Source organism: Triticum aestivum, chromosome 2B, assembly GCF_018294505.1.
Source record: "Triticum aestivum cultivar Chinese Spring chromosome 2B, IWGSC CS RefSeq v2.1, whole genome shotgun sequence".
Lineage (NCBI taxonomy): Eukaryota > Viridiplantae > Streptophyta > Magnoliopsida > Poales > Poaceae > Triticum > Triticum aestivum.
The window spans coordinates 191,883,623-191,907,534 of NC_057798.1; positions in this window are offsets into that span (position 1 = coordinate 191,883,623).

Below are 23,912 nucleotides of genomic sequence, written 5' to 3' on the forward strand. Positions count from 1 at the left end.
GCAAGTGATCTTCTTTTGCACTGCATGTATGCTTCTGTTCTTCATCCGTAATCCAGTGGTGTGGTGAACCTACCCACTACAGCACAATGTCATATTCTGCAATGTCTTAACTATGAACAATGTCATATCATTCTACTACTCCCTCCGTCCGAAAATACTTGTCATTGAAATGGATGTATCTAGATGTATTTTAGTTCTAGACACATCCATTTTGATGACAAGTAATTCCGGACGGAGGGAGTATTATTTAAACCGTCTCTTTATTTGCCAATCTGAAATGGGATAAATTGACAGCACACTAACCATTGATACTTATGAGTTCTTGATCTGTAATCCAGTGGTGTCGTGAAGCTGCCAACTCCTTCACAATGTCATTTCCTGCCATGTCTTGACCTGAACAATACCATATTGTGTTAATGCAATTTTAAACTGTGTCACTTTATTCGTCAGTAAGAAATGTGATGAATTGTCAGCACTGATACTTTTATGTGCAAAACCTGTCATCTGTCTGCTTGTTTATCTTTCAGAGTGAGGAAGATTTAAGTGTTGAACAAGCGCAGTCTCATCATCTTGCTCAGCTGCTTGCGCTGCAGCTCCCCAGCAGGGCTAACCTTTCTTGAACTCTATTGAAGTGCTGTCGGTTTTGTATATTATTTTGTCGGCGTGTTTATTTGCACTGGTGGCGATCTTTGATGCCCAGTGTATGTAATCTGCTGTCTGCTTGTGCTTTATTATCATAGTGGCGAACTTTGATGCCCAGTGGATGTAATATGCTGTAATTTCTTTATTGTATAGTCTAGGTTTTTTCTTATTCACGATGCTGCAGTTATTTTACTGTATATATATCCTGTCTTCGCAGTAAACCGGCCAAACCGTAAAATTACGGTACATAATCGGGCCGTCATGCAATCACTGCCGAACAGCTAACGGGCCGGCAGCAGCCCGAAATGAACCCCGGCCCATGATTGTGCGAATCAAATCACGGGCTTTTAACAGGCCAAAATTGTCTCGGTCCTTGTTTGGCCCAATCAGATATCGGCTGCGAGCAGGCCGGATGCAAACCGGGCCGTAGTTAGGCCCAACTATATGACGGGCATTTAACAGGCCGAAATTAATATAGGGCCGAAATGTTAAACGGGCCCTTAAGAGGCCAAAACTAATATCAGGCCGAATTACTAAGTGGGCCTCTAGCAAGTGGGCCCAAAAGCATAGTGTCCAGTTGACGGGCCGAATCTGATATGGGCCATAATTGAGCCCATAGCCTCTTAAAGGGCCGGACCTGATCTGGGCCGTAATTTGGCCCAGAACGTGGTAGGCTTTTAACGGGCCGGATCTCATATGGGCCACTATTAGGCCCGGAACGTGGCAGGCCATTAATGGACCGGATCAAATATGGGCCGGCATTTGGCCCAAAACATGGCAGCCAGTTAATGGGCCGGCCTACTAGGGTCCTCAAATTCTTGTGGGCCTACAGCTGGGCCGGCCCATTAATGTCGGCGAAATCTCGTGGGCCTTTAGCCGGGCCGGCCCATTATGATCCGCCAGAATCTTGTGGGCCTTTACCTGGGCCGGCCCATTATGGCACACAAAAATCTTGTGGGCCTTTACCTGGGCCGGCCCATTATGGCCCGCAAAATCTTGTGGGCCTTTAGCTGGGCCAGCCCATTATGGTCCGCAAAATCTCGTGGGCCTTTAGCTGGGCCGGCCCATTATGGTCCGCAAAATCTTGTGGGCCTTTAGTTGGGCCGGCCCATTTAAACTTGATGGGCCGGTCCACGTGTCAACATATCATAGGCGCGTCTCGCCCATTGGATGAGTGACACCTGTGCCAGCGCGGACGTGACACGTGTCTCCACCAGCCAATGATGATTTTACATGTGGAAAATCCCCATTGGTCGGGGCTGTTAACGGGTTATCGGATCCAAAACCCGACCCGATAGCTTAACAACGTTCCGTTACGGTGGATGCCACATGTCGGTCACCCTTGACGAAAGCACTTCTGTGACACGCGATTTATCGTCATGGAAGTGGACACTTCCGTGATGATAATTTTGGTAATGTCATGGAACACTTCTATGACAACACATGTATGACTATCTTGATTTTGTCATAAATTTGTCATGGATGTACATGCATGACAAAAAACGCAACCTACTGTGACAAACATGTATCATCACGGAAGTGTATTTTTTTGTAGTGCATCCCCATTTCAAGTTTCTGATGAAAGATAAACATGATGCAACACTCTAATGCATGAACTAGCTAGGGTCTGACAATGTAGAAGCCCTTCGTGATCGAAGCACCCTCCGGCAGATCGTCGGAAAAGGCCCCAAGATGGGATCTCACGGGTATAGAAGGTTGTGGCGGTGGAAAAGTGATTTCGTGCATCCCCCTGGTGTTTTTAGGGTATAATAGTATATATAGGCGAAGGAACTAGGTCACGGGAGCTACAAGGGGCCCGGGAGGGTGGGGGGCGCGCCTACCCCCCTGGGCGTGCCCTCTTGCCTCGTGGCCTCCTTGTTGCATCTCTGACTTCATCTCCAAGTCTTCTGGTTTGCTTTCGGTCCAAGAAAAATCATTGCGAAGGTTTCATTTCGTTTGGACTCTTTTTGGTATTCCTTTTCTGCAAAACTCTAAAATAGGCAAAAAAAACAAAAAGTAGCACTAGGCCCTCGAATAATAGGTTAGTCCCAAAAATAATATAAAAGAGCATATTAAAGCCCATTAAACATCCAAAACAGATAATATAATAGCATGGAACAATAAAAAATATAGATACGTTGGAGACGTATCAAGCATCCCAAGCTTAATTCCTACTCGTCCTCGAGTAGGTAAATGATAAAAACAAATTTTTGATGTGGAATGCTACCTAACATATTTATTCATGTAATTTTCCTTACTGTGGCATGAATGTTCAGATCCGAAAGATTCAAGACAAAAGTTTAATATTGACATAAAAATAATAATACTTCAGCATACTAACAAAGCAATCATGTCTTCTCAAAATAACATGCAAAGAAAGCTATCCCTACAAAATCATATAGTCTGGCTATGCTCTATCTTCATCACACAAAATATTTAATCATGCACAACCCCGATGACAAGCCAAGCAATTTGTTTTCATACTTTTGATGTCTCCAACTTTTTCAATCTTCACGCAATACATGAGTGTGAGCCATGATATAGCACTATAGGTGGAATAGAAGGGTGGTTGTGGAGAAGACAAAAAGGAGAAGATAGTCTCACATCAACTAGGCATATCGACGGGCTACGGAGATGCCCATCAATGGATATCAATGTGAGTGAGTAGTGATTGCCATGCAACGGATGCACTAGAGCTATAAGTGTAAGAAAGCTCAAAAAGAAACTAAGTGGGTGTGCATCCAACTTGCTTGCTCACGAAGACCTAGGGCATTTTGAGGAAGCCCATCATTGGAATATACAAGCCAAGTTCTATAATGAAAATTCCCACTAGTATATGAAAGTGATAACATAAGAGAATCTCTATCATGAAGATCATGGTGCTACTTTGAAGCACAAGTGTGGTAAAAGGATAGTAACATTGCCCCTTCTTTCTTTTTCTCTCATTTTTTATTTTTTTATTTGGGCCTTCTTTTTTGATGGCCACTTTTTTTCTTTTTCTTTTCGTCCGGAGTCTCATCTTGACTTGTGGGGGAATCATAGTCTCCATCATCCTTTCCTCACATGGGACAATGCTCTAATAATGAAGATCATCACACTTTTATTCACTTACAACTCAAGAATTACAACTCGATACTTAGACCAAAATATGACTCTATGTGAATGTCTCCGACGGTATGCCGGGATGTGCAATGATTCAAGAGTGACATGTATGAAAAAATTATGAACGGTGGCTTTGCCACAAATACGATGCCAACTACATGATCATGCAAAGAAATATGACAATGATGGAGCGTGTCATAATAAACGGAATGGTGGAAAGTTGCATGGCAATATATCTCGGAATGGATATGGAAATGCCATAATAGGTAGGTATGGTGGCTGTTTTGAGGAAGGTATATGGTTAGTGTATGGTATCATTGAAAATTGCGCGACACAAGAGAGGCTAGGAATGGTGGAAGGGTGATAGTGCGTATAATCCATGGACTCAACATTAGTCATAAAGAACTCACATACTTATTGCAAAAATCTATTAGTTATCGAAACGAAGACTACGCGCTCCTAGGGGGATAGATTGGTAGGAAAAGACCATCGCTCGTCCCCGACCGCCACTCATAAGGAAGACAATCAATAAATAAACCATGCTCCAACTTCGTCACATAACGTTTCACCATACATGCATGATATGGGAATCACAAACTTTAACACACGTATCTCTCAAATTTACAAATACTCTACTAGCATGACTCTAATATCACCATCTTCATATCTCAAAACAATCATAAAGAATCAAACTTCTCATAGTATTCAATGTACTTCTTATGAAAGTTTTTATTATACCCATCTTGGATCCCTATTATATTAGGACTAATTATAACCAAAGCAAATTACCATGCTGTTCTAAAGGACTCTCAAAATAATATAAGTGAAGCATGAGAGTTCAACAATGTCACAGCCCTAGAATATTGTTTGTAAATAGTTGCATCTTCATCCAGGCATCATATTTAAATTTCTGAAACTTGAACTGAGGAATTCTGGAAGCCTCAAAAACTTAAATAAAAGAGGGGCAAAGAACCCTGGAAAATGCATTCAATGTTTTCAAAATGGCCTTAAATAATGTTGGTTATATTTTGGCAAGGGTTTTGCACCAAACCAAAAATAATGAACATTTTTGAGGAATATTTTGAGCACTGAATTTAAATCATTACTATATTTGCATTTGGAACTATATTCATAACTTGTATAGAATATATTTCCAAATACCCTGAAACATTTTATGTGCTTTTGGAAAAGTCCATTAAGCAGCATAAATATTTTCAGAGGAGTTTTTGGCATTGTTTGAATTATTTTTTAAATTCAAACAGTGGCAAAATAGATTAAATAAAAGAAAACAGAACTGAAATAGAAATAAAAGAGAGAGAGAGAAGGAAGTTACCTGGCCTCACCCGTGCAGCCCACCAGAGCCTGGCCCAGCTCCTCCAGCGGCCCAGCCCGCCACCGCTACCCCCTGTCGTCTTCCCCCCCGCCCCGAAGCTGCTCGGTGGCGCGCGCGGCCATGCGCCCCGGCCACCTCCTCCCTCCCAGCCTGCCTGGCTCCTCCTCGACGCCCCGGTGACGCCACGCACCTCCCCGACCCCCCTCTCACTTCTCCCTCGCTCTCTGGACCTCCCTCCCCCTCGCTCCTCTGTTTCTCCCCCCCATGACCGAGAGTCGCCGTCGCCGCCGCTCGCCAAAACCACGGCCACCGGGCCTCCCTCGCTCCCCCGACTAGCCCAGAGGCTCCGCCTCGACCCCCTCTTCCTCTCCACCGAGCCACGAGGCCCCGGACGCGCTGCAACGCCGCCACCATCGTCGTTTCCATCGCCGGCCACCGAAGCTCACCGCCGTTGATTCGCGACGTCTGGCGCGTCTCCGAGCCCACTGAGCCACCCTGCTGCCTCCCTGTGAGCTTGCCGTCGTTTCCCCTCACCTCTCTCTCTCTCGCGCGCACCCTGTAGCCGCCGCCCCACGAGCACCCGAAGCCGCCGTCCGCCATGGCAGGTGAGCTTCGTGCTCCCGGGCTCCTCCACCTGCGCTCGTTGCCTTCGAGTGCTCCTGACGACCCCAGTAATCCGTAGAGGCCCTCAGCTGACCTCGCCGTGCCGTGTAACGCCGAACCCGAGCACGCCCGAGCTCCGGCCGCCGCTGCCGAGCTCGGGGCCGTCGTCTCCGGCCGCCCTAGCTGCTGCTGCTTGCTGAAACGGGCGCGGGTGAGCTCCAGCTCTCCGTAGCCGCTCTCCTCCGTCCATTTGGACGCCGGAGGAGCGAGCCCGCGCCCTCCGCCGCGCCTGTTGCCACCGGTGACGAACCGCCGGCGGGTTAGGCCCTGTTGACCAGGGGTTTGACCTCCCCTGGGTCGATGACAGGTGGGGCCAGCCCCCTGTTAATTAGTTTAGTTTTTCTAATTCTTTTAGCCACTGACTCACTGACCTGCGGGCCTGGCCCGGCTAATTAAACTAGGTTAGGGTTAAGTTATATTAGGATTAGTCATAGTCACTGACCAGTGGGCCCCACTGGTCAGGTTTGACCCTGACCGGCCCTGTTGACTTGCTGACTTCATGCCAACGTCATGCTGACGCAATAATTCCTTTCTGGAATTTAAATAAATCTTAAATGATTTAATAATTCCAGAAAATAGCTAAAACTTCTAAAATTCATAGAAATTCAACCCTAACTCCAAATTAAATAATTTATATATGAAAAATTATCAGAAAAATTCAAGGAATCCATCTGTACCATTTTCATGCATGTTAGAACAACTTATCACTACTGTTTAGGGCAAATGAAGTGAATGACATTTAAATAACCACATATGGAGTTTGAATTTAAATCTTGGATTCAAACCAACTTCATTTAATCTGGTTTTAGGTGCATTAGCCCAAAACACATTCATATTGCCATGTCATAGCATGCATCATATTGTGCATTGCATTGATCGTGTTTTTCTGTATTTGCCGGTAATTGTCCCCTCTCGATAGACGTGTACCGACGATGTGATCGATGACACCGATGAAGAGCTATATTATCTTCAGAAGTGCCAGGCAAGCAAAAACCCCCTTGTTCATTCCGATAAAATCCCACTCTCTCGCTCCTGCTCTCTTTTACTGCATTAGGACAACAACGACATATTTGATACTTGCTGCGGTAGCTGAACCCCTTTATCCTCTGCATGACCTGTCATTGCCACAGTAAATAGATGAAACCCACTAGCATGAGTAGGAGTTGTTTGAGCCCTGTTGTGCCTACTCATTCATGCTTGTTTGTCATGCCTGCTACTGCTTAGAGTTGAGTCAGGTCTGATTCATCGGGGATGAATCAGAGGCGTGTGAACATGTCCTACTATGGGTGAACTAAGTGTGTGAACACGATTTGGTAAAGGTAGCGGTGAGAGGCCATGTAGGAGTACATGGTGGGTTGTCTCATTGCAGCCGTCCTCAGGAACTGAGTTCTGTGTTTGTGATCCATGATCAGTTACTACCACACATTGGGCTCCGGGCGCTCCAAGCTCTCTCGACTTATTAATCAACTTGATCTCTGTCCAGGAGTTGCAACTAGTTTCTGGTGTTTGTAGGTAGTGTTAGTAGTCTACCAAGTGGCACCCGGTACAGGTGGGCTTGGGACAGACTAGGCACAGTGGCCCGGTGTACCAAGTGGCACCCGGTTGGTGGGCTTGGGAACCCTGCACACATCGTTTGGGGCCGTAAGCGACACCCCGGCCGGATCTCCTTGCGGATGGAACCCGAATAGGCGATAAACCTGGACTAGAGACTTGTTCGGTTAGTCAGGTCGTGGCCGACTCCCTCGCCCGGCTTCCGCTTGAAGGTTGCCGAGGTACATGACGTGTACAGGGCGATAAGTGGCGAAAGCGTGTGTGAAGAAGTACACCCCTGCAGGGTTAACATCATCTATTCGAATAGCCGGATTCCTCGGATATGGAAACTTGGACCCCTTGTACAGTTCATAGACAAGTGAAAGTGGATACCCTAAAATACGCAAGATAAGCGTGAGTGCTATGGATGGCGTTCTCGTAGGGAGACGGGAGCGGATCCATAGTGGTGTATTGATATGGTGAATATGTGGACTCGTGTGCGCCACCTCAAAAGAGTTACTTGCAGTCGTAGTTCAGGTTAGCCACGGAGTCAAAGCTGGCTTGCTGCAGTTAAACTCCACCACCCCCTTTGTTGATAATGATGCATATGTAGATAGATCTGATGTAAGTCTTGCTGGGTACATTTGTACTCACGTTGCTTAATTTATGTTTTTGCAGAGAGACTTCAGTCTCACTAGTAGTTCCACGTGGACTTCGACGTTTAGCTTGATACCTCAGCTACGATCTTGTGCCCCCGGCAGGATCTGATAGATAGTCAGGCTTCTCAGCCTTTTTCATTTATAGATGTCTGTACTCAGACATGATAGCTTCCGCTTGTGCTTTGACTTGTATGCTCTGAGTGTTGGGTCATGAGACCCATGTTTGTAATATCTCGCTCCTCGGAGCCTAATGAATAAATTACTTGAGTCGTAGAGTCATGTTGTGATGCCATGTTGTATTTGCACATATCAAGCATATTGTGTGTATGTTATTGAAATGCTTGGTATGTGTGGCATCTGACCATCTAGTTGTTTATCTTTAGTAGCCTCTCTTACCGGGAAATGTCTCCTAGTGTTTCCACCGAGCCATGGTAGCTTGCTACTGCTCCGGAACACTTAGGCTGGCCGGCATGTGTCCTTCTTCATTCCTGTGTCTGTCCCTTCGGGGAAATGTCACACGATGAATACCGGAGTCCTGTTAGCCTGCTACAGCCCGGTTCACCGGAGTCCTGCTAGCCTAGTGCTACAGCCTGGATTCACTCGCTGATGACCGACACGTTCGATGCTGGGTCATGGATGCCTGTCCCTGTAAGTCTGTGCCACTTTGGGTTTACGACTAGCCATGTCAGCCCGGGCTCCTTATCATATAGATGCTAGCGACACTGTCATATACGTGTGCCAAAAGGCGCAAACAGTCCCGGCTAAGGTAAGGCGACACCCGTGGGAATACCGTGCGTGAGGCCGCAAAGTGATATGAGGTGTTACATGCTAGATCGATGTGGCATTGAGTCAGGGTCCTGACAAACAATTTCTATAAAATAAAACCACAGCGTGCTCTAAAAAGATATAAATGAAGCACTAGAGCAATATTATCTAGCTCAACAGATATAAGTGAAGCACATAGAGTATTCTAATAAATCACGATTCATGCGCGTCTCTCCCAAATGGTATGTACAGAAAAGATTATTGTGGTAAACTAAAAAGGAAAGACTCAAATCATACAAGACGCTCCAAGCAAAACACATATCATGTGGTGAATAAAAATATAGCCTCAAGTAAAATTACCGATAGACGAAGATGAAAGAGGGGATGCCTTCCGCGGCATCCCCAAGCTTAGTCTTTTGGTTGTACTTGAATTTTACCTTGGGGTTCCTTGGTAATCCCCAACCTTAGGCTCTTGCCATTCTGTATTCCAAAGTCCATCAAATCCTTACCCAAAACTTGAAAACTTCACAACACAAAACTTCAACAGAAAATCTCATGAGCTCCATTAGTATAAGAAAATAAATCACCACTTTAACGTACTGTTGTGAACTCATTATATATTTATATTGGTGTAAAACCTACTCTTCTCTATGGTTCATACCCCCGATACTACTCATAGATTCATCAAAATAAGCAAACAACATGCGAAAAACAGAATCTGTCAAAAACAGAACAATCTGTAGTAATTTGTAACTTTCGAATACTTATGTAACTCCAAAAATTCTGAAATAAATTGGTGGATGTGAGAAATTTGTCTATTAATCTTCTTTAAAAAGAATCAACCTAAAATCACTCTTCTATAAAAATGACAGCTAATCTTGTGAGCGCAAAGTTTCTGTTTTTTGCAGCAAGATCGCATTAACTTTCACCCAAGTCTTCCCAAAGGTTCTACTTGCGAAAAAACTAATTAAAACATAAAACCACATATAACCATAGGCTAGATGAATTATTTATTACTAAACAGGAGCAAAAAGTAAATAACAAAAATAAAATTGGGCTGCCTCCCAACAAGCGCTATCGTTTAATGCACCTAGCTAGGCATTGCGATTTTAATGATTCTCACATGAAAGACAAGAATTGAAGCGCAAAGTGAGCATCATGAAACATGTGACAAACACATGTAAGTCTAACATACTTCCTATGCATAGGCATCTTATAGGCAAACAAATTATCATAGCAAGCAAAAACTAGCATATGCAAGGAAGTAGAAAGAAACAATAGCAATCTCAACATAACGAGAGGTAATTTAGTAACATGAAAATTTATATAACCATATTTTCCTATCTCATAATAATTACATCTAGGATCATAAGAAAATTCAACAAAATAGCTATCACATAAAATATATTCAACACAATCCACATGCATGCGAATTTGACACTCTTCTAAAATAGTGAGATTAACATTAACTAAAGTCATGACCTCTCCAAACCCACTTTTATCAAACATTTCATAAGATTGAACATTCTCCAAATATATGGGACCTAAAGTTGACACTCTTCCAAACCCACTTTCAATAATATAGCCAACACTATTATCAATCTCGTATTCTTCATGGGGCTTAAATAAATTTTCAAGATCATAAGAAGAATCACCCCAATCATGATCATTGCAACAAATAGTAGTCATAGCAAAACTAGCATCCCCAAGCTTGAGGCTTTGCATATCATTAACACAATTGACATTAAGAGAATTTATAATAACATCATTGCAATCATGCTTTTCATCGAAGGAACTATCAAGTATGGGTGCAATAGCAACGATCTCATGTTTAACATACGGAACTATATATAGCAAATTCAACTTCATAAATATTGGCATCATGGCCACGTGAATAGCAAGCATCATGTTCATCAAGGGATATGTCAATCAAATCATCGGAATCATAATTATCTATAGATTCATGCATATCATTATTTTCTTCCAAATCAACAGTCATTCTTTCAATGAATTCTTTGACATAGACATTATGAGCATAGTTTTCATAGCAATATTTAAGTATGTCAAAATTTTCATATTTGTAGGGATTATTATCATACTTTTCAATCAAAGAAGCAACTTCATAAGCACCCTTAAAAGCAACAGATTCTTTAATTTGTTCGATATCATAGTAATTATAAACACCTTTGGCATAAGAAGATATGATTTCATTATAATTAAACTCACATAGGTAGTGAAGGTGTTTTTTTAGGGTTCTTAGAGCAACAAGTAAAATCATAAATTTCACAAAGATTCCAAGCATAACACAATAAACTATTTATATGATTCCATAAAAGTCCCCCTTTTTGAGACACACGAAGACGCACAAAATGAGCATGCTCATCTAAAGATTTCCCATCAACTAGGCTAGTTGGGGTTTTAGCACGAGCGCATAAGGATCAAAGATGATCCAAGTAGAACACTTTAAGTGGATCCATATTAATAGATTTTTAGCAAGCAAAAGACGCAAGCAAATAGAAGGCACATTGAAACACAAACAAAAAGACATACGAGGAGAAGGCAAAGAAAGGGCAAAGGTTTTTGAAAATCATTTTAGAAGTGGGGGAGAGGAAAACGAGAGGCGAATGGCGAATAATGTAATGCAAGGGAGAAGAGTTTATGATGGGTACTTGGTATGGCTTGACTTGACGTAGATCTCCCTGGCAATGGCGCCAGCAATCCTTCTTGCTACCTCTGGAGCTTGCGTTGGTTTTCCCTTGAAGAGGAAAGGATGATGCAGCAAAGTAGTGTAAGTATTTCCCTCAATTTTGAGAACCAAGGTATCAATCCAGTAGGAGACAACGCAAAAGTCACCGAATACCTGCACAAACAATCAAGCACTTGCGACCAACGCGATAAAGGGGTTGTCAATCCCTTCACGGTCACTCACAAAAGTGAGATATGATGGACATAGATAAACGGTAAAGTAAATATTTTTGGTATTTTTGGTTTATAGATTGGAAAGTAAAGATTGCAAAATAATATATCAGAAACTAGGAAGATGTAAACAAGATTCAATATAATGGAAAAGAGACCTGGGGGCCATAGGTTTCACTAGTGGCTTCTCTCGAGATAGCATATATTACGGTGGGTGAACAAATTAGTGCCGAGCAATTGATAGAAAAGCTCATAATTATGATTACATCTAAGGCAATGATCATGAACATAGGCATCACGTCCGTGTCAAGTAGACTGACTCCTGCGTGCATCTACTACTATTACTCCACACATCAACCGCTATCCAGCATGCATCTAGAGTATTAAGTTCATAAAGAACGGAGTAATGCATTAAGCAAGATGACATGATGTAGAATAATTAACTCAAGCAATATGATGAAAACCCCATCTTGTTATCCTTGATGGCAACAATACAATACGTGCCTTGCTGCCCCTACTGTCACTGGAAAGGACACCGCAAGATTGAACCCAAAGCTAAACACTTCTCCCATTGCAAGAAAGATCAATCTAGTAGGCCAAACTAAATCGATAATTCGAAGAGACTTGCAAAGGTATCAAATCATGCATATAAGAATTCAGAGAAGAACCAAATAATATTCATAGATAATCTTGTTCATAAATCCACAATTCATCGGATCTCGGCAAACACACCGCAAAAAAGTATTACATTGAATAGATCTCCAAGAACATCGAGGAGAACTTTGTATTGAGAATCAAAGAGAGAGAAGAAGCCATCCAGCTAATAACTATGGACCTGAAAGTTGGTGGTAAACTATTCACGCTTCATCGGAGAGGTAATGGTGTTGATGTAGAAGCCCTCCATGATCGAACCCCCCTCCGACAGATCGCCAGAAAAGGCCCCAAGATGGGATCTCACGGGTACAGAAAGTTGCGGCGGTGGAAAAGTGGTTTCGTGGCTCCCCTGATGATTTTAGGGTATAAGAGTATATATAGGCGAAGGAACTAGGTCAGGGGAGTTACGAGGGGCCCATGAGGGTGGGAGGCACGCCTACCCCCCTGGGCGCACCCTTCTGCCTCGTGGCCTCCTCATTGCATCTCTGACTTCATCTCCAAGTCTTCTGGTTTGCTTTCGGTCCAAGAAAGATCATCGCGAAGGTTTCATTCCATTTGGACTCCGTTTGGTATTCCTTTTATGCAAAACTCTAAAACAGGCAAAAAAACAGAAACTAACATTGGGCCCTCGGTTAATAGGTTAGTCCCAAAAATAATATAAAAGAGCATATTAAAGGCCATTAAACATCCAAAACAGATAATATAATATCATGGAACAATCAAAATCATAGATATATTGGAGACGTATCACATAACAATGCACGATTTGAAATTTCGGGAGAACAAGCTTAACGTGTACAAAAAAAAGACAATTCGCACCCCACTAGAGAGAGCCGTGTCCCGTTTTACTATATAACTAGAAATGCATTCAAATACAACAAAAAAAACTAAAAATATCGGGACAACAAGCTTAACGTGTACAGTACCAAATCAATTTGCACTTCCCTCAACAATAAAAAAACAATTCATGTTGTCTAGTATATGGACTAAATTTGAGTACATTTTCCCTGTTTGAATGGGATTGTACTCAAGTTAGTTATACAACCATCTAAATATTATCTTCACAAAACATGACATGAACGTAGGAGTAGTAAATTCCCATATAAATATGAACTACATGTACATATGATCTCGAATTCAAATATATGTATCCATTTTATGTTTAATTCAAATCATAGTACATGTATGCTCTAGCTAGATGTTGGAATATAAACCATGTATGATACTACGTATAATGTGTTTAACACGCAGAATACACATGCACACGCGCGCACACACACACACACACACCATTTAGACTAGTAAGGTACACATGCAATCCATGCATGTGATTTGGCAACCAAATTATGAATAAACACCACATTTTAGCATGTAAGCTTTGAGTCATATATGCATGGTGTAGATGTTCATTTAGTTCTTATAGTTCATCTCATTCAAAATAAATTAGTTTTTATAAAAAGCTAATCTATTTTATGATTCATCGAATTGTGCATTGTAAAGCATAAAGTAAAAACAAATAATGACAATTCAAATAGAAAAAAACGGGCACTATGATACGGAAGATTCTAGAACATAGGAGAAGTGCTTGTGTTTTGAGGTTTGTGCATTTTGATTAAGTTCAACCATGGAGTCTTCTAGATTGTACATGTGGCAAAATCTGGTGGAATGTAGATGATATCCAACGACCAGTAGTGCTCGGATTTTCCATCTCTGCATCGTCGGATTGGCTTCATCCAACAACCATCTTTCAAAGTTATTCGCACACTATATAGGGGTATAGATATGTGATGCGAAAGCCACCCATCATCTCCAATTTGAATAGTGTGTCCATGCATGGCTGCAATTTGGTGGCCAAACGATACCTGCCATTGGTATCTCAAATTCAAATCAGTCCGACCTTGTTCAATGTTTATACAGTATATCATGCTCGTTTCCAAACCACACCACACATATCTCAGTTATATTCATGCATGCATGGGTTTCAAACATCATGATCTCTTATTCAAATATTTGAATTCAACTTTACATTGATTATGACCTCACCTAGTCTTTTACACCCACACAGTCATCTTCTCTTTATAATTGTACCACTAACCTTCTCTCATGCATGCACACACTCTACCACTCGGCATTATCCATCACACATATGCAATGTTTTTCTTCAGGTCGGTCTCCCATGCAAGCACACACACACACACACACACACACACACCTCCCCCTCTTCATCACTTCGGGCATTCTTTATCTCTCACATGCATGTGCAATGTTCGATATTCCTGTATGTGTGTATATATAGCTAGGCCTTTTCCAGTTTTCCACACAAACTGATTGATCTATATATCTAGTCAGGTCTCACCCTCTTTCCCATGTACACATCAATCAATCTATACCTATCTATATAGAACTACATAGCTAATACACCCACATTATCTATCCATCGTCTCCCTCTCATCATCCATGCCTTCTGCTTCATCTCTCAGACGCGCACACAGTGGCGAAGACAGGGGGTAGCATGGGCCCTGCCTCCCCTAACATCACTATATATTAAGGCTAATATGATGTTGATCGGTAGATCAATTGCTGGTAAAATGGTTTAAGTTGATGAATTGGCCCTCCCCATAAAGGATTAGCAATGCTTGGCCCACTAGCTCATTTGTTTTTCATGGCTTTGCCACTGCATGCAACCGCGCACGTTCTCGCCCCCTCTCTTTAAATACCGATCTCGCACTTGTGCATTCCTTCATAGTCTCCCTCCACTTGGACCCTCGCACCATCTTCCACCCACCATATCCCAGTACTTGTACGCTCATATATCTCTTCCCTCTATATGTCTTTCACGATATCTCGCACGGTCAACCCATCCCCTCCCTTCTCGTATATCACCCGACCCCATGCACATACATGTATGTATATAGGCCTCTCCTTCACACAAATTGCATTGACACGTATTCCCTCACCATATATTAGTATCTGTCACACACACGGACTACATGTGCGAAAGAGAAGAGGTGCACACACGCACTCGTTCCCACATACAAACACGCAGGTGCACAGTGGAGCACATTTGTACAAAAAATGAGCATGTAGAAAGGCTTTATATGATGTGCCACTAGTCAATATCTATACCTATATATCTATATCTATATCTATATCTATATCTATATCTATATCTACACCCATATATAGTGTGCGAATAAATTTGAAAGATGGTCGTTGGATGAAGCCAATCTAACGGTGTAGAGATGGTAAATCCGAGCACTACTGGCGGTTGGATATCATCTACATTCCACCAGATTCTGCCACATGTACAATCTAGAAGACTCCATGGTTGAACTTAAGCATAATACACAAACCTCAAAACACAAGTACTTCCCCTTTGTTTTAGAATCTTCCGTATCACAATTGCCCAAACTATTTTCTAGTTGAATTGCCATTGTTTGTTTTTACTTTATGCTTTACAATGCACAATTCCATGAATCATAAAATAGATTAACTTTTTTTGTAAAAACTAACTGGTTTTGAATGGGATGAACTATAAGAATTAAACGAACGTCTACATCATGCATATATGACTGAAAGCTTACATGCTATAGTGTGGTATTTATTCATAATTTGGTTGCCAAATCTCATGCGTGCAATGCACGTGTACCTTACTAGTATTTCCAGTATGTGCAAAACAAGTAAATTAGAATTCCAATGGCATGCTACACAGTGTCTCTCCCTTTTTCAGTTAATATATTATGATTAAAATGATGTGGGGGCATCCATGAAGCCACGTGGCACATGTGGAGGCATTGTCAGGACCTCCTTGTGTGGATTGATCACAGTGATGTGCTTCTAGTTCTAGAAGAATGTACTCGTCCTCTCTCACGCACACAGGAGGTACGTGCACGAGGCTAATATAAAGATAGTACTCATCCTCGTAGGGCTCTCCCAGCGCCTATGCTTGCCTCCCCGCCTCGCCCATCGGATCCCACCATAGAGGATCCCGCCATGGATAATCCCTTAGATCCGAGGATCCCGCGGGCTGCCCTCTCATTGCGGCCCATAACACTGCCGCCTTTGAGAAAAACCCACATGTGTTTCAGAGGGGATCCATTGCTCTGGAATCACATATCGGTGGCATCGAAGGACATGCCAAGGCTGCGTTTCAGGTGGTGGGCAGGAAGGGAAAATCGGATCGAGGAAGCGTCGCATCGATTGGAAACAAGTTCGAAGGAGCTGCGCCTGGCAATGCACAAGGCAGAGGCGCAAGTCGATCTCAGGGGAGAGATGCCGAGGGATGTCAGCATCTGGCAGCGTCGCATTGATTTCGAGCTGGGGCTAATGGCAGAGATCATATTCACGGAGTCGACTGTGGAGGAAAGAACGCGCATGCCTGCGAAATGGCATGAGCAACCGGTGCTACTGTTCAAATGGGCGGTAGGAGAAGCCAAATCGCGGGACCAACTGTGACAGCGCAGCTGGGTATGCATCGTAGGTGAGGTGAGCTACCCTCCTTCCCCACCAGCGATGCAGTGACCTACTCGGTTGCTGCTGTAGTGAACTTGCGGCGCCATGGCAGTTTGCAACTGTGACAATCAATCCATCTATATGTATTGTATTCCTGTGAAAATACTTGGTCGTTTGGAAAAATATGGTGATTGATTTATCACTAGTTTTTGAATGCTTGGTCGTGACAATCACCCGAAGCCACAACCAGATGTCTCCATCACGTAATACTTATGATCGGTCGCACCAACAGACGGTCGATCGAACCAGTGACACGCATCGGCTTGGTCTGACATGTACGACCAGTTACATGACTGACTTGTGCGATCGCATTTGAGTAGTAGTACTTGAAGTTTGTGTTCCAGGAAACTCATCGAGAGCCATTTCGGGCCTCAAAACCAAAACCATCAATTAATCTTTAGCTTGTTCCCATCACATTCCAAAGTGGTACTACCATGCTATAATTAAGTGCAAACCTGCTCACACCTAGTACATATCAAAACTGAACGTGTTCCCACTATGCAGGTTTTAGTAGTACTAGTACTAGTACTAGGTTATAAAAAGGGGAACTACCTAGCCGAAAATCACTCTACCTTGCTCCTCATAAGTCTTTCATGTTCGTCCATCCTTGCCATGGCCGGTGTGCAGAGCTCTAGGTTGAGAACTACTTGTAGCAAGGGAGCAGCGACCAAGGCCGCGGAAAAAAGAGAGAGGGCTCGCCGCCTTGCAGAGACCTCGAAAGATCACTCACGGGCAGGAGGGCTCCCAGGAGCGCCCTAGACGCGGAGGTGAACATGCCGAGCTGGCGGTGTTGGAGTCGTTATCCCTTGATGACATGCCCGATCAACTCAATAAGAAGAAGGAGTTCATCGACGGCTTGGTGGAGCTGCTGAAGGAGAGCCTCGACGACATGACCGCTGAGCTCAATAAGCGGGATGAGTTGACAGACGGCTTGGTGATGCAACTAAAGGAGAGCATTGCCTCGGGTAAGAAGGCGCCCGGCGAAATCCTCCAACTTTAGGAGGACAAGGCGAAGCTCCACCACAAGATCGGCCTGCTGAAGGAGAAGAACGCTGGCTGAAAGAAGCTGCATGAGAAGAGTAGTTCCTCGGTGAAGATGCTGCACGCCCTCGTCACAGAACAAAATGGAAGTTGGCGAAGCTCCGCATCAAGCACCCAGCTTCTATCAAGGTACGTAATGCGGCTGTGGAAGAGATGATGAAGACTCACGTCGAGAAATCCCGCGTCATGGACAGAATGAAGAAGATGGCAGAGGAGACGAGCGAGGAGATGAAGGTCGTGGAGGCGATGAAGAAGCAGTTAGGAATCCATAGTCCACTCTTCATGAAGTAGAGAGCAGCGCCCCAGACTTTTGTCTATGTCTTCCTTCTTTTTGGGGGGGGGGGCAATCTTCTTCTTTTGCTCCTATTTTTCTTCTTTTGCTTTGGGTGTTTTGCCACATGTGTCACATTCTCTACAAGGCACGAATAGAAGAATGCTAACGATGAGCGGCGCCGTGGGATCACCATATCGCACTGGGCTGCCGTGTTTCGCGCTTTGATATGTCTCCAACGTATCTATAACTTTTGATTGTTCCATGCTATTGTATTATCTGTTTTGGATGTTTTATATGCATTAATATTCTATTTTATATTACTTTTGGGACTAACCTATTAACTTAGAGCCTAGTGCCAGTTTCTGTTTTTTGCCTATTTTTGATTTTCACAGAAAAGGAATACCAAACGGAGTCCAAACAGAATAAACCTTTTGTGATGATCTTTCTTGGACCAGAAGCAAACCAGGAGACTTGGAGATGAAGTCGGAGGATCCACGAGGCGGCCACAAGGGTGGAGGGTGCGCCCAGGGGGGTAGGGCGCACCCCCTGTCTTGTGAGCCCCTCGTGGGTCTCCTGACCTGATTCTTTCACCCATATATACTCTTATACCCCAAAACCATCAGGGGGAGCCACAAAAACACTTTTCCACCGCTGCAATGTTCTGTACCCATGAGATCCCATCTAGGGACCTTTTTCGGTGTCTTGCCAGAGGGGGATTCGATCATGAAGGGCTTGTACATCAACACCATTGCCCTTCCGATGAAGCGTGAGTAGTTTACCATAGACCTATGGGTCCATACACTACAAAAAAAAGACACATCCGTGACATTTTGGGCCGAACGAATTTTTTTCCTATCATACTTACGACACTTTTGTGACGATAATTGTGACAAAACCCGGTATCATCATAGATGTGGTGGGCTCCTACTTCTATGACAAAAAATAATGACAGAAAATGGGCTTTTCGTCCTGAGTGGGCCGGAGATGCAGCTGCATGAGATTCTTTGGGCCGTCCAAGATGGAAAACACCATGGTAGAAGTGAGGGCGAGGAAATTTTTGGGGAGTTCCCGGTTACGGTGGGTGGTCGGTGGCCGAGCAATGCGCGTTTCTCTTGTACATGTACACGCGTGGGTGCGAGGCATTAGGCTCTAACTGAACCCGAGCGAGGCGTCGCCTAACTGAACCCGAGCGATTGCACTACAGGCTACGCGTTACTGAACCCGAGCGATCGAGCGATTCCTTCACTACTGCTGCTAACTAAAGCCGATCGATGCTGCCTCCGGATGAACAGTAAGTGTTGCTAGGGGGGTTTGGATGAACAGTTCCCGGTGTGGGTTTGATGAACAGGACCCCGTGGTGTTGCCGCTGGATGAATAGGACCCGGATCGATCGAGCCAGTTGGGCGTGGATGAACAGGACCCCGTGGAGGGCTGGGTGAACAGGACCCCGTGGAGGGAAGGTTGAACAGTAGCCGCTGGAGGGCTGGTTGAACAGTAGCCGGTGGAGGGCTGGATGAACAGTAGCCCGTGGAGGGGTGGTTGAACAGGACCCCGTGGAGAGGGTTGGTTGAATAGTAGCCGGCGGAGGAGCGCGTGGTGGAGGCTGGATGAACAGGAGCCCGTGGATGAACAGTCGCAGGTGGAGGCTGGAGGAGGTCGATGGTGGATGAACAGTAGCCCGTGGAGGATGGACGAGGTCAACGGTGGAGATGAACAGTATCCCATGGAGTCCCGTTTTGCGGTACGCCACACCCCTCCCGATGAACAGGACCCTGTTTCAACCATAGTGCTCCAACACAAGTCCGTTTTCTCCGTTTTGAGGTATGCCACACCCCTCCTGATCAACAGGACCCCGTTTCGACCGTAGGAGGTCCAACAGAAGTCTGTTTCCTCCGTTTTGTTGTATGCCAGACCCCTCTCGATGAACATGATCCTGTTTCGACCATGGCCGGTCTAACACAAGGCCGTTTCCTCCATTCTGCAGTATGCCAGGCCTAGTTTCCATCTGCTATTCTGTCCAAGCCCTCCCGATGAACACGACGATGCATTCCGTTCTGACCCAGCCGGTTGGCTCCCCATGAACACAACAATGACGCAGTTTCTTTGTTCCGACCCAGGCATGTACACGAGCCCTGGCCGTACGTATGCACGAGTAGGCGTTCGAGACCCCGCCTATATGTATGTATGTGGCCATATTTTCTTTCTTGCACCCTGGCCGCTGTACATACGTGTACATGCTACGTGCGCGCCTCTACTACGACACATGCCCTTCCTTACACGACCACGGTTCATCGTTGCAGCCTGCAGGCAGACCGATCGTATGTACATACACGTTCGCGACCAGAATGACAACGCTATGTACGCTTGGACCAGGTGGGTCCCGACTGTCAAGCACTTCCTTGTGTGCAAAGACGTAGCTGGTGGGTCCCAGCAGTCAGGGGCGAATCATTTTTTTCCCGTAATATGGATGCACTTCCTTGCGTGCGATGATGTAGCTGGTAGGTCCGAGCAGTCAGGGGGAAATGTTTTTTTCGAGAAATACGATTGCCCGTCCAGTCGGTCCCTGCTGCCAGGTGGAGGAATCATTATTTTCCGCATAATAAGGAGGCAGTACCTTGCTAGGGCCGTGGACCTAGCTGTTGCTACCTCTTGAGCACTGCGTTGGATTTCCCCGAAGAGGAGAGGATGGTGCAGCAAAGTAGCGTAAGTATTTCCCTCAGTTTTTGAGAACCAAGGTATCAATCCAGTAGGAGACCACGCACAAGTCCCTCGTACCTACACAAAATGATAGCAACTCGCAACCAACGCTTAGGGGTTGTCAATCACTTCATGGTCACTTACGAGAGTGAGATCTGATAGAGATAATATTTTTGGTATTTTTGATAGATAGATGCAAAGTAAAAAGTAAAAGGCAAAATAAAACAAAGCAAGTAAATAAAGTGATACAGATTGAAATGATGAGAATAGACCTGGGGGGCATAGGTTTTACTAGTGGCTTCTCTCAAGAGCATAAGTATTCTACGGTGGGTGAACAAATTACTGTTGAGCAATTGACAAAATTGAGCATAATTATGAGTATATCTAGGCGATGATCATGTATATAGGCATCACGTCCAAAACAAGTAGATCGAAACGATTCTGCATCTACTACTATTACTCCACTCATCGACCGCTATCCAGCATGCATCTAGAGTATTAAGTAAAACAGAGTAACGTCGTAAGCAAGATGACATGATGTAAAGGGATAAATTCATGCAATATGATAAAAAAACCATCTTGTTATCATCGATGGCAACAATACAATACGTGCCTTGCAACTCTTTCTGTCACTGAGTAAGGACACCGCAAGATTGAACCCAAAGCTAAGCACTTCTCCCATTGTAACAACTACCAATCTAGTTGGCCAAACCAAAAAGATAATTCGAAGAGACTTGCAAAGATAACTCAATCATACATAAAAGAACTCAGAGAAGAATCAGATATTTTCCATAGATAATACAGGATCATAAACCCACAATTCATCGGTCTCAACAAACACTCCGCAAAAAGAAGATTACATCGAATAGATCTCCACGAGAGAGGGGGAGAACATTGTATTGAGATCCAAAAAGAGAGAAGAAGCCATCTAGCTACTAGCTATGGACCCGAAGGTCTGAAGTAAACTACTCACACTTCATTGGAGGGGCTATGGTGATGATGTAGAAGCCCTCCATGGTGGATGCCCCCTCCGGCGCAGCTCCGGAACAGGCCCCAAGATGGGATCTCGTGGATACAGAAGGTTGCGGCGGTGTAATTAGGTTTTTGGCTCCTGTTCTGATCGTTCGGGGATACGTAGGTATATATAGGAGGAAGGAGTACGTCGGTGGAGCTCCGAGGGGCCCACGAGGTAGGGGGGCATGCCCAAGGGGGAGCCCTCCACCCTCGTGACCTCCACGGTTGTTCCTCGGAGCAGGGTCCAAGTCTCCTGGATCACGTTCGGTGAGAAAATCACGTTCCCGAAGGTTTTATTCCGTTTGGACTCCGTTTGATATTCTGTTTCTTCAAAATACTGAAATAGGCAAAAAACAACAATTATGGGTTGGGCCTCCGGTTAATAGGTTAGTCCCAAAAATAATATAAAAGTGGAAATAAAGCCCAATATAGTCCAAAACAGTAGACAAAGTAGCATGGAGTAATCAAAAATTATAGATACGTTGGAGACGTATCAAGCATCCCCAAGCTTAATTCCTGCTCGTCCTCGAGTAGGTAAATGATAAAAAAAATTGATGCAGAGTGATACTTTGGCATAATTTCAATGTAAATATTCTTAATTGTGATATGAATATTCAGATCCAAAAGATTCAAGACAAAAGTTCATATTGACACAAAAATAATAATACTTCAAGCATACTAATCAAAGCAATCATGTCTTCTCAAAATAACATGGCAAAAGAAAGTTCATCCCTACAAAATCATATAGTTAGGCTATGCTTCATTTTCATCACACAAAGATGTTCCCAACTTCTATACCCCTGATGACAAGCCAAGCAATTGTTTCATACTTAAATAATCTCAAACCTTTTCAACTTTCACGCAATACATGAGCATGAGCCATGGATATAGCACTATGGGTAGAATAGAATATGATGATGGGGATTGTGTGGAGAAGACAAAAGGGAGAAAGTCTCACGTTGACGAGGCTAATCAACGGGCTATGGAGATGCCCATCAATTGATGTCAACATGAGGAGTAGGGATTGCCATGCAACGAATGCACTAGAGCTATGAATGCTCAACAAAAGAAAACTAGTGGGTGTGCATCCAACTTGGTTGCTCACGAAGACCTAGGGCATTTGAGGAAGCCCATCGTAGGAATATACAAGCCAAGTTCTATAATGAAAAATTCCCACTAGTATAAAAAAAGACAACTTATGAGACTCACTACATGAAGAACAAGGTGCTACTTTGAAGCACAATACATGAGACTCACTACATGAAGAACAAGGTGCTACTTTGAAGCACAATATATGAGACTCACTACATGAAGAACAAGGTGCTACTTTGAAGCACAAGTGTGGAAAAAGAGATAGAAGCATTGCCCCTTTTTTGGGGGCCTTTATTTTTTTCTTTTTGTCCTTTTTTTTATTTGGGCAATGCTCTAATAATGATGATCATCACACTTCTATTGATTACAACACAAGGATTACAACTCGAAACTTAGAACAAGATATGAATCTATATGAATGCCTCTGGCAGTGTACCGGGATGGTGCGATGAATCAAGAGTGACATGTATTAAAAATAATGCATGGTGGCTTTGCTACAAATACGATGTCAACTACATGATCATGCAATGGCAATATGACAAAAGTAATGTATGTCATGATGATGATGATGGAATTTGCATGGCAATATATCTCGGAATGGCTATGGAAATGCCATAATAGGTAGGTATGGTGGCTGTTTTGAGGAAGATATAAGGAGGTTTATGTGTGATAGAGCGTATCATATCACGGGGTTTGGATGCACCGGCGAAGTTTGCGCCAACTCTCAAGGTGAGAAAGGGCAATGCACGATACCGAAGAGGCTAGCAAAGGTGGAAAGGTGAGAGTGCGTATAATCCATGGACTCGACATTAGTCAAAGGAACTCATATACTTATTGCAAAAATTTAGAAGTCATCAAAAATTCAAGTACTACGCGCATGCTCCTAGGGGGATAGATTGGTAGGAAAAGACCATCGCTCGTCCCCGACCGCCACACATAAGGATGCACAAGCCAGGTACACTTCATGTTTCAAATCTGTTACACAACTTTAACCATACGTGCATGCTACGAGGCTTGC